The sequence below is a fragment of the Lynx canadensis genome, chromosome B3, assembly GCF_007474595.2.
Source record: "Lynx canadensis isolate LIC74 chromosome B3, mLynCan4.pri.v2, whole genome shotgun sequence".
Taxonomy (NCBI): Eukaryota; Metazoa; Chordata; class Mammalia; order Carnivora; family Felidae; genus Lynx; species Lynx canadensis.
In genome coordinates this window covers 85,615,736-85,627,760 of record NC_044308.2, presented here as the reverse complement: position 1 = coordinate 85,627,760, position 12,025 = coordinate 85,615,736, and the positions used below count along the sequence as shown (strand labels likewise).

Here is a 12,025-nt window from a genome sequence, read left to right as displayed (position 1 = left end):
CTCAGAAAAATTAAGAAGACTGGAAGGAGTCAAACAGCAACAGAACCCTAAATAAGTTAAATTTCAAATCTAAATTCCATTTACTTAAGATCAAACATCCTCTTTTAAAACACTCACTTGGCACGAAGATACAGATATTGCTTCCTGTTTATATGCAGTTTAAATATGCATTTACACTCTTAGTGGGTTACAGCTAATCCTTCAACTTTTGTTTCTAACAAGAAATGGATTCCTAAAAGGAAATGTTCTTTACCAGTGTCTGGAACAATGATGACCCATTGCTCTCCCCAAAATTCTCTGTTTTATTCACATGTAGATAGGACTTGGTATTTCATCACCAAGTTCATAACAAAGTCAACTCACTATAGTGGAAGAGTATTTATAAAATTATACTTTTTTGATAGAAACCAAAAACAGAGGTTGATATAATATCCTGTTGTCAGTGCATATCCAGCTTAGACATTATACAGAAGAACTAGGCAGTATCGCCCTAAGACATAAATATTTTGTGATATGGCCTATTTATTGATTTATTTATTCAGTCAGTAAAGATTCACTTACATCAGGCAAAGTTCTACGCATGCAGAAAAAGATATGTCTCTAACCCCAAAGACACTGTGTTTGGAGAGACAAGCATGAAAATAGACAAGCACAGTTCAATGCAATGAGTGGAGTAATCTGAAGTCTGTGCAACATGCAGTGGGATCCAGAGGGAAGAAGCATCTATATTTGGCAGAAGGAGAAAAGGTAACACTTGAATTCAATCCCGAAGGAGAAACAAAGTTTTATCAGGTATTCCGGGTAGAGGAAAAAGGATGTGCAAAGGCCCAGAGGCAGTGAAAAGCATGTCCTGTTCAGGGAATCATACCTGGATTGTATTGCTGGAGGAGAAACTGTGAGGAGAGTGTTGGGAGTAAAACTGAAGGGGTGCTATGGGCAAAACATTTTGAAGACCCTTGAATGCCAGGCTAAGAAGTATAGGTTTATCTTGCAGCAGATGGAAAGGCACTGAAAAAATTCAAACATAATCAGATGTGCATTTTAGAAAGACCATGCAGTCAGCAGATTAGAGACTGGATTAAAAGGGGACAAATTAGTGACAATGGGACTATTTGGTGGTTGTTTTTACCTGCCCGCTTGGTGTAAGAGTGCTAAAGAGAACTACCTTTTATTAAATAGGTACAAATCCTTAAACCCTGGCAAAAAGGAAGGCATAAAGATATTTTCCAAGAGGCATCTTTTTAAGGAAAATGACTGCTCCCACTGAGTAAATATTGCAAATTAATTTTGTATGTTCTGTGCATTGCTCATTGTTTTACTTTACTGTAGGACTGACATCCACCTGAGCTGACATTTCTGTCACTGCATTGAAAGGCTGTGTAGTGTTGTCGAAAGTGTGCTACCACAAGTCAAGACACTTGCCTCTAATTGAGCTTTATATCTTAGTCTTTGTAAGACCTTGGGGAAGTCATTTTACCTCTTTGGGCTTCATTTTCCTCAGTTGTAAAGCTGAGGGGCCCAGTGTAAATTATTTGAAATGCCACTTTATTTTTATCGTTACATGATTTGCAACTTTGCACTTGTTAATCTCTCCTAACGTTTCTTTCTTACCTTATCTTTATGTTTTCTCACAATTTTAAGAGGGACAGAAGTATTTGGAGGATAATCCCAGGACATTCTGTTTTTATTGCACTATACTTAATGTACTTAGCCTTCTCCTGGAAGTATTAGGATGTTGGCAGCCGTTTTGAAACTAGGCGTTTCTAGTTGCATGAGTCACATTTTATCTTCATATGCACAAAAAGAGGACTATTTAATCACTTTCAACATCTATTAGATCAAATTAGTAACTAATTTTTAAGTTATAAATTTTCCTTTCCAAAATGATTGTTTCTTGGGTCAGAAAATGATATGTTCTTAGAAAGCTAGTGTATGGATAAAGTTGGCACTTAAAATTATAGGAAGTGCACTGCTTCTAGTAATATTCTATTTTAAATTCTGCATTTCCTTGGAAACTTCGTGTTATTTAATGCTCTTTTTTTTTTTTTCACTTAAGAGGCTGTTTACATTGGTAATATATCTTCTAGAGCTCTGGGAGTTCATAGGGTTTGTACCTACAAAACAGCACAGCACTGTTACTGTGCTTCAGAGACATGCAGGGGTCCCAGGGCAAATCAAAATGTTTTTAAATGTATGACATGTGTGAAGTTGATGAAAATTCATGACTTCTCTCTGTCAGGGCTGCTTAAGCTTAAATCATCAGAGAAAGGTGAGTGCAAAGAATTTTATTTAATACTTTTAATTCTGAAATCCTTTCCATCCCTTGCTTGTGGTCCTGTGTTTCAGTTCTGTTCTATTTAGTAGTCTGCTAACAAAAATGTTTAAAATTAAAAATTAGTCGCATGCTCTAAACTGCTTTTCAGATTTGCCTTCTTAAACTATCACTCAGATGTATAGCTTTTAAAGGGGAATTGAAATGTGGTTTGAGAATGTAATCACGTACTATAGAACATGCAAAATACATGTGAAAGACCACACGAGTGCTGTTAATTTAACTGATTATACTTCATGCTTTAGAAATGTTTTCAAATTTATCTTTTAAACTTGAAAAGAAAATATTCCATGAAAATGTTAAGAGATAAAAAAAAAAGCCAAAATGCTGTGGATATTGAGATCAGCTGTTTTTAACTAAAAATCCATTCAAAGCAAAATAAAAGGCATTGTGTAGTGTGGGCTGGCTAAAACTGAGAACACAAGAGCATTGCAGTTAATTAGAAGCAATCAACAGGATGCTTTGCAACATTTCTCACATCAGCGCACCATCTGATCGCTATAATAAAAATTTCCCACAGTCTTGATGCAAAAAGGAGTAGAAATAAATATTTGAGTCATTAAAATATATAATGTATTTCAATCGCTCTTACCAATAATTATTTTTACTTAGTTATTATTGTTAGGAAAATAAGATCTTGAAAATCCCCAACGGTTGTTCTATTTGTGTTAATCTTACATTTTTGTTTTAATTTTGTATGCATTTGAATATGAGAAAAATACCAATTTTTGAAAATAAAATTTAGGGCATGAATTTGAGTTGTTATATGATTTATGTGTGGTTAGTACTTGTAAAAGATAACTGGGCTTTTCCTGGACCGTTGGGCCATATATTATGAATGATTATTATATTACAAATAACTAAGTACTATATTATAGCTATTTTCCTATTAACACAATATTGAACTAAGTTAACTATATTAACAGCTGTATCATAGAAGTCTTAAAAGAATGTACAATATTTAACACTATTACTTTTCTACAATTTGTTCAATGCTTGATTCTACTCAGAAGTTTTACTTTAGTTTCATTTGTTTGACATCAGAAATTATTTTACTAGGGCAAAAATATTGCTTTTGTCATATTTTTATGAAGTTCATAATCTGTTCATTATAAGTAACATTTGTTTTTTTCTTCCCGCCCACTGCATCCTTTTTTTTTTTCCATTTTGGTGTGTGTGTGTGTGTGTGTGTGTGTGTGTGTGTGTGTCTGTGTGACAGATTCTTTGTTATGTTGTCTTCTCACATTAAAGGTAGAGCTCGCTCTGGGCCACTGAGGTGCTTCAAAACACATAAACACGTAAAATGGTTTGTTAAAAATGTTTAGCATGAATCAGAACTATATACATTTTGGCAATAGTTTTACGACTTTTTTTCCCTCAAAAAAGCTTATTTGTGAATGTCCAGGAGGCGCCCTTTTTAGAGGCAAAAATAGCTGTGAAACCAGTGCTATTAATAAGAGAATTGTCTTCCAAAAAAGTCTACGATTTGTTCTCCTGTATTTATAAAGTACAACTCGCTGATGAGAGGAATTTTCTCTTCAGACTATAGTCATCTCTTGCTGAAAGAAAACATGCTTTAGAAGAAAATACATTTGGTTTGTTTTAACTATTTTTGTTTATTGTTTGTTTTGTTTTGGTCTGTATGTTTTCTCCTCTCACATCACACAAGATTTTTTTTTCTCTCCCTGTTCCCCAAAAAAGCTTTTTGCTAAGCATGTTCTTTCTAGAGCACTCATTACATTTTTCTGTAGAATAAAAAAAAAATAGTTTCAAAGAACTGTCTTCTCTTTGGCACCAAACTATTTTTTTGTACTCTTCTTTGTACAGATTTGATCTACTTCATTGCAGGAGGGTGTCTCTTAGCTAGGTTCTTGTTAGGGAATTTACTCTTTCTGCTGCTTTATAGAGACAAATAGCTTTGATGATAAATACTTTAGAATACACATCTTACAAGTTCAGGAAAAGGCTATGCTAGGATGTCAATATTTTTCTTCTGACTAAAGAGCCTATTAAATGCACAGTACTATTTGTGCTTAAAATTTTAAACTCTGGTATTTTTGCTCATCAAGATTGGAGCATTAGCTACAAACGTTCACTGCTCCAATGAAAAGCAGTTCAGTAACGAACAGCCTGAAATTGGCTCTGTTGCATTTAGTTTGGTTTATAGGAATTGGAATAATAATGCTCTAAAAATGCATATTAAAATACCTGCTTATCTCTAACATCATTATTTCTTAAAGCAAACAATTTAGACAGAAAAGTCATTTGATAAAAATAATTGATTTGGACAAAATAATACTCACATTCTTCTGCCAGATAATGATTTAGCAGCTACTCTTACTTCAGTGGTACTTCATTAGACACAATTCTCATTCATCTGAAAGCCTTACAAAAAAATCCACATTTTTAATTCTTTAAAAATTACTTTATTTTTAAAGAAATGAACAAATACAGGAAAAGAGAATAAAATCCCTAACAGAATTTACTTGCTGTTATTCAGTTCTTTAAAAAATTTCTTAAGAGACAGAAATGTCATATGCTTAGTTTCAGGACAAAGGCACCTTTTTAAATGAAGGGCTTAAAGAAAATCGATGAAGAAGTTTGCTTAATAGAAAGCGGGCTAACTAAGCTTTTGGTTGTAAAAATTATCTATATTACAAAACAAGAACATAACTAATGTTTAGTGAACTTTAGAACTAATATAAGGCTAGTCTTTAATAAAAAGTATCTTAAAAAAAACAATTATGAGCAACTTCTGGAATTCACTTTGGGTAGCATGTCCAGGGGGTACATTGTTTTACTCTTTTTCTATGGTAGAGCCGATTTAACTTGGGAGTTAAGAAAACTTATGTAACTTCAGAATGTTTCCAGCTAGTGGTTTTATGTAGGACTAGTATTATGCCGTTAAAAACAAAAACAAAAACCTTATAGTCATACAATGTTAATTAACTCATTTAGCAATGTAGGTTGTTATTATTATGATTATTCTTTTGCTTGAAAAATGACCAAGCTATGTAGATCAGGAATCAAAATAATTCAGGTTCTTAGCAATGTTATAAAGTGTTCTTTTTAATAGTTTAGCAATTAATTAAAAGTCTCTTGCAGGTGATTCATTAATATTCATTTTTATATTTTGAGACTTAAATATATTTAAATTTTCCTGATCATTAAATGCTTTTAGCTGCATATTGTGTTTAAGAAAAAAAAATCTATTGTAAACGGGCTGAATTCATTTAAGAGAGTGTTTACATTTATATTTCTTTTTAATAAACAAAGTTGTTACATTCAATACATTGTAATTTTGCTAAAGTTGCAAGCATTTTGCTAAAATGTTTTATTTGGTAATGAAAACAATTTCATAAATATTAATAAATCTTCACTTTCTTTACTACTTTCTATCAATTTTTGATTCCTTTTAAAATACAAACATATTATTTATTTTTAATGGAATGAATAAATATATTTAGGATTCAAATTTCCTGTAATGAAACAGAGTTTAAAATCTTCAACAGGATAGTAAACTATTTACTTGGCTTCACTCTGTCTGTCTTCTATATGATTCGACAGAACTAAGTAGTGAAAACTAACCAAAACCAGAAATCAACTGAGAGAATATTCAAGAAAGAAAAAGGAAGAGTTGCAGGAAATGATATTTTCCCATCAGTGGATAGGCATGCATATATTAAAGACATAAAAGGCAGCAAGGGGAGAAACAAAAGCTGTATACTGGGGATTCTGCAAGTCTGAATTAACTAAATGGAAAAAAAATGAAATCATTCTGCTTAAACTTGTTCACTAATAAAAGGAGAATTGCTTTTGTTAAATATGCTTGGTGTGATTATCAAGCAAAATTTTTTTTTCTCCCAGACATCTATGAATAAAACATGCGTTTGAGCATTAGGTAAACAAACAATAAATGGATGAGTTCAGTTGCAACATAATAACATTTTATTTAGAAAACATATATAATCATATTTGTATTGGCAATCCAAATTTAATGACTTCTTTCAGTAAAATTAAAGTGCCTCAAAAATAACATCTTATGCATAAGGATTGCTTATTCTTTGCCCAATTTTTCCTATTTTTTCAAAGAAACAGATTTTTAAGGTCTCTGCTGAACCATACATAAACCAGAGGAAGCACGATTTCTCAGAAAAATAAAATTTCTTTTGAGTCATCTTAATTTTATGTTACAGATCTTGTAAAAAATTTTTAAAATATATTTCTGGGACTGAGGGAGAAAATGTTCTCAAGGCTGCTATAGCTTGAGCTGATTTGAACAAGGCTCTGTATGCAGCTGAACCAGTCTTTGGCTTATTAGCCATTTCATTAACACGACATCTTCTGTAAACTATGAATGAGAATAAACCATTTACAATAAGGAAAGCAAACAACAGAATGAATTTCCTCTGTTGGTGTTTTATAAGACTGTTAAACAGAAAATGGAGGGAAGAACTCTCTTTAGACGATATCACTTAATTAAGTAAAGCATCCTAATCAGAGTCCCCTCCAATTGTAATGACTGTAGGGAGTCAAGTACATTTCTGTCTATATTAGAGTATCTAACTGCAATGATTTATTGATATTTATTTTAGAAGTACAACACAAAAGCAATAAAAGAGAAGAAGCAGGGAGAGAGGGAACATGCCATTGCTTACTGCAGGTACAATCAGAGCACTTCAGCAAAATTCCTGATTTTCTTGTGGGGGGGGGGGTTACTTTCTAAAATCAGAGCACACCTTTAGATGAGAATGGTCCTTTCCTGCATTTGACTTTTCCAAATATTCACTGTGACGTTTCTTTGTCCATTGGGTGAATCATTGATTCACTTTCTTCACTGCAAGAATCACTGCAAATGAGAGGATGAGCACCTGCTGTTTTCTGCAGTGACATTACTAGATGCATTCTACACTGATTTGAGTCTTAAAGTACAGCTTCTTTGTATGGGAGAGAGATTTGAGGAACGAGAGTAAATATACTGTATAGGCAGACAGACATTGGCCGCCCTCCAAGCTGCACACAGCATAAACCTGTTTATCTGCCACATTTCACAAACCTCAAAAACATGTGAATAAATCAGGCGAGCAACTGGATAAGTGATTCACACTAGGGAATCCAACCAATATTCTGATGAGAGGGTACTATAATGCTAAGACATTGGGGCAAATAGACTTGTAGAAACTGCACATAATAAAATTGATTAGTGGTTCAAAGGAGAAAATATTCTACACCAAAATGAATCTGAAGAGGTATCCCAACTCTGTGAACTTCTGTTGGATATTTATGTCCAAGTTATCTGGAGAGTGGGTTCAAAAATATACTGTCACCCATATTATTCCAATAATTGGGGCCAATGTGCATTTGGACTTCAAGTTAGTTATCAAAATACTTTATTTCTGGATACCTGGATCTAAATATCGGAGGCTAGTGCCTTGAAAGCCCCTAATTACACCAACACATATATTTGAAATTAAATTACCGAACACGCTTTGAACCTATTCACTTTGTGAAAGCAAACTTTTCTTAGAAAGTTACATCCTTATAATTGAAGATGAATTGCTCGGTAATAAGTGAATTATGCAAGCAAAGGCATAATTATTGCTACATGACTACTTTTTCTCTTACTTTCTGCTATTTCTAACTCATCTGCTGATCTTTTTAATGGTTATTGTGCCTCAGCATTTAGTTGTAAAATGGAAGTTCTCAAAGGTTTGGGGGCTAACCTCAAAAGTATGCTTTGGTCCTGAAGATCCCTTAAGATTGTTTATGAATTTCATGTTTGGATTATTTCCCTAAACTAGACCTGGTTATAGTCACAGCAAGATGAATTATCCATTTGCTTGTTATGTCTATTAGCTTCCAGTAGAGACCTACCATCTTACTACCAAGAAAATGTAGTTTTCTCTACATTTGCAAACACAAAATACTATTCCAGAGTGAAGAGGAATCAAATAAGGCATTCCATGACTTTGTTTCCTACACTGCAGAATAAAAAGGCAAATTGCTAAAACTTTTTGGCCCTGAAAAACCTTATTAGATTAGTAACCTAAGACATCATCATCTTAGCAACAGGAAGTCATGGAAAAGGCAGGTGGCCCGGAAATTTTGGCAGGTTCAAGATTCTTGGTTAAAGACTTGCCTCCAAAGAGCCTGTTTGAATCTATTGACAATTGTATCTACCAATTTTTTTTTTCCTTGACGTTTTCTCATCTTCTTGCTTCTTGTCTCAGGTTGTTTCTTCAGGATCAGGCACAGAGACTGAATGGCTCCAATGATCAGGATTTGAAAACCTAATATCAGAATCCGCTGTTTTGTGTAAGTTGGCCCTAAGCAGTCTCTTCTTTAGCAATAGGACACTTACACAATATGGGGGCATCTTCTTCACTTCTCCCTGACCTTGTAAAATATGACACAAACTTGTGGGCAGTCAAGAGTGATATTAAAATTGTTGGCAATTTCGGGGTGCCTGGTGACTAGTTGATTGAGTGTCCTACTTTGGTTCAGGTCATGATGTCACAGTTTGTGGGTTCAAGCCCTGCATCAGGCTCTGTGCTGACAGCTCAGAGCCTGGAGCCTGCTTTGAATTCTGTGTCTCCCTCTGTCTCTGCACCTCTCCCACTCACACTCTGTCTCTTTTTCTCTCAAAAATAAATAAACATTTAAAAAAATTATTGGCAATCTCATCAGTCTGAAGGCTAAACACATTGATTTTTATAATCCCAGAAAATTTTACCTAGTTTTCTAAATGTGTTGAATTTTTAATTTATGTCCACAAAGCTAAAGCTGGTTCTGTGAACCTCAATTAAAGTCAATCACAACCACAAAGAACTCTTTGGAAGAGTTTCGTTTTCTTTTCTTTTCTCTTATTTTTTCTTTTCTTTTCTTTTGTGGTTTTATGGTTTTTTTAACACAAATACAACATGCACATAAGTTGTTTGTCTATTCATTTTCTTCACTGCACAGCCTGGCATTGGGATTGGTGACTCTGATGGCCAGCTCAGCTGCTCTTTCCACAATGGCTTTGCAGTTCTTGGAGGAGACATTGTGAGCCATCTGTGCACAGTAAGATATTATTGCACATCAGCAGCTCTTCAAGCTCCTTGATGTTGTGGACTAGGAACTTCTGGAAGCCACTGGGCAGCATGTGCTTTGCTTTCTTGTTGCTCCCATAACCAACGGTGGGCATCAGGATCTGGTCCGTGAATCTTCTGAGAACTCCATATTGTCAATGCCTCTAGGTTTCCACCAGTTGCACTTAATTTTGACTTATCTATGGTCTGTTTCCAGAAGAACTTCTTGGTCCTCTTTTTAACCATCTTGGGCTTCACAGGAGGTCTGAGGGCGGCCATGATCCCGAGTAGGAGACGGCTGCCACTTCCATGGGCAGGTCGAAGAAGGGCTGGAGGATTTTTAAAGTAGTGGCTTTTCTAAGTAAGAAATGATCACTAAATCTTGTGTAATCTGTACACCATAGGAACCTAAGAATTAATAGGTTTAATCATATTTTGTAATCAATATTTGTAATCATATTTGTAATCAATACAAACAGCATATAGAATTTTTAAAAAATTGTTTCTTGCTTCCTAGCCTCCCACAATCCCATTCTCTAGTAGTAGCCATTAATAATAATTTCTCGTATTTTTTAAAAAGTTCATCCATTTATTTTGAGAGAGAGAGAGGGAGAGGGGCAGAGAGAGAAAGAGAATCTCAAGCAGGCTCTGCACCACCAATGTTGGGCTTGAACCCACAAACTGTGAGACCATGGCCTGAGCTGAATTCAGGAGTCAGAAGCTTAACCGACTGATCCACCCAGGTACCCCAAGTTTCTCATATATTTTAAGAGGCTTTAAATTTTTTTCCCTTTCTTAATTAAGTAATCTCTACACTCAATGTGGGGCTTGAACTCACAACCCTGAGGTCAGGAATCACATGCTTTACAACTGAACCAGCCAGGCACCCCAATTAACAGACTTTTACATTCATATGCAAGCATGTGTTATTTTAAGTCACAAATAAATCATATAATATATCTACTCTTCTGAATTTGCTTTTATTTGATTAGCAGTGTTTTTGGCTATCATTCCATTCCCTACATAGGAGTCTATTTCATTCTTCTAGCAGCTGCACAGGATACCAAACAATATGCTATCATGGATATAACCATTCCCATATTGATGGACACTGAAGTTATTTTTTGTCTTTCTGTTTTTTCAAATAATACTTTAGCAAACGTGCACATTTTTGTGTTTTTCTAAGTGTATTCATAGAATTAATTGCCTGAAGTGAAATTGCTATATAAAAACACACGTTCACAAGTTTTGAATGCTGTTGCCACCTTATTGGTACAACCAAAACATTGCACCAGTTTACTTTTCACTGAAAGTTTTTGAGAGGCAGGGATTTTGGAAACAGGCTTAGCTGAGTTCTGTGTGTTACGTATCTGCCTGCCATTCCATCTCTTCAAACCTGATTAAACACAGTTGAGGGGCAGCAGGGATGGTTAGCGATGACCTAGTGCAGAGAGAGTGCCCCTATGACTTAGGAGCTGGGAGAGCAGTGATGGCTGGGGAGGGACAGCACCGGGGCAGGGAGGGAAAGAGCTGGGAAGTATGGCTGCCCGTCAGTTTAGGAAAAGTCTGAGTTTTCACCAAGTCTCTTCGCTAGTAGCTTTCCAGACAAGTGAGGGGGCTGCAGAGCAGAATTAAGAGCCATTCACATAGACTGTCATAAAAATGGAAAAGAAGGTGAATTAGAACCATGTTACACAGACACACACACACACACACACACACTTCTCTGTTCGGATTCCAGTCCAGGTGTGCATTCACCTTTACACCCTGTCTTGGTCCGGGTTGCTAGGGAAGGACTGTTCTCTGACATTCCTGGCTGATCTTCACCAGGCAGGAGTCCTCCAGGCTCCCTCTCTATTTTACCATTAAGCTTCTCTGCATGTGGATAACCCAGAAAACACACATGACATTGTCCTAGTTCCTGGATCTGAAGAGACATCCTCATCCTTGAAACTTCTACTCCTTATTCAATATTTTCATTTGGCCTGGCATTTTATAAGTCTCATTTTCATCCCTAAAATAGAAACTTAGAAGTGCCTCTTCATCTATACCCTAGATCTCAGCCTTTTAAGTTGAGGGGTTACTTTAATGTTCTCAAGGTTATAGTTACACTAGGAAGTTTATTTTGTATTCAACATTAGCATGCTAGGTAGTATGGTAGGGGCTGTGGATGCAAAGATGAATGAGACACGGTTCTGCCTTCTAGAAGCTCATAAAATAATGAGGAGATAGCACAAACTAAAACACACACCACTCTTTGATAAATGTTAAAACAGAGGTATTTCTTAAAATTTTTAAATGTTTATTCATTTTTGAGAGAGAGACAGAGTGTGACTGGGGGAAGGGCAGAGAGAGAGGGAGACACAGAATCCGAAGCAGGCTCCAGGGTCCGAGCTGTCAGCACAGAGCCTGATGCGGGGCTTGAACTCACAAACCATGAAATCATGACCTGAGCTGAAGTCAGATGCTCAACCAAGCCACGCAGGTGCCCCAAAACAGAGGTATTTAATCAAAATTATATGAAGTATCTGTATCCTGCAGATATACTTGTACACGTACAAAAGGACACACAAGCCAGAGTTGTTCGCTGCAGATTGTTTGTGATACTAAGAGTTAAAAAAAC

The 12,025-nt window shown here is 35.4% G+C and overlaps 1 long non-coding RNA gene across 3 annotated transcripts in view; it reads left to right on the top strand.

The window, feature by feature from the left end:
• The window catches only part of LOC115516385, a 36,110-nt gene that overhangs the window by 13,715 nt on the left and 10,370 nt on the right, over window positions 1-12,025 (top strand). For 2 of the 3 annotated variants that reach the window (XR_003969533.1, XR_003969530.1), the window contains exon 2: window positions 8,563-8,647. This is a non-coding gene — a long non-coding RNA (uncharacterized LOC115516385). Of the gene's footprint in view, window positions 1-2,034; window positions 2,270-8,562; window positions 8,648-12,025 lie in introns of those variants that run through there. The other variant, XR_003969531.1, reaches the window with a different exon arrangement.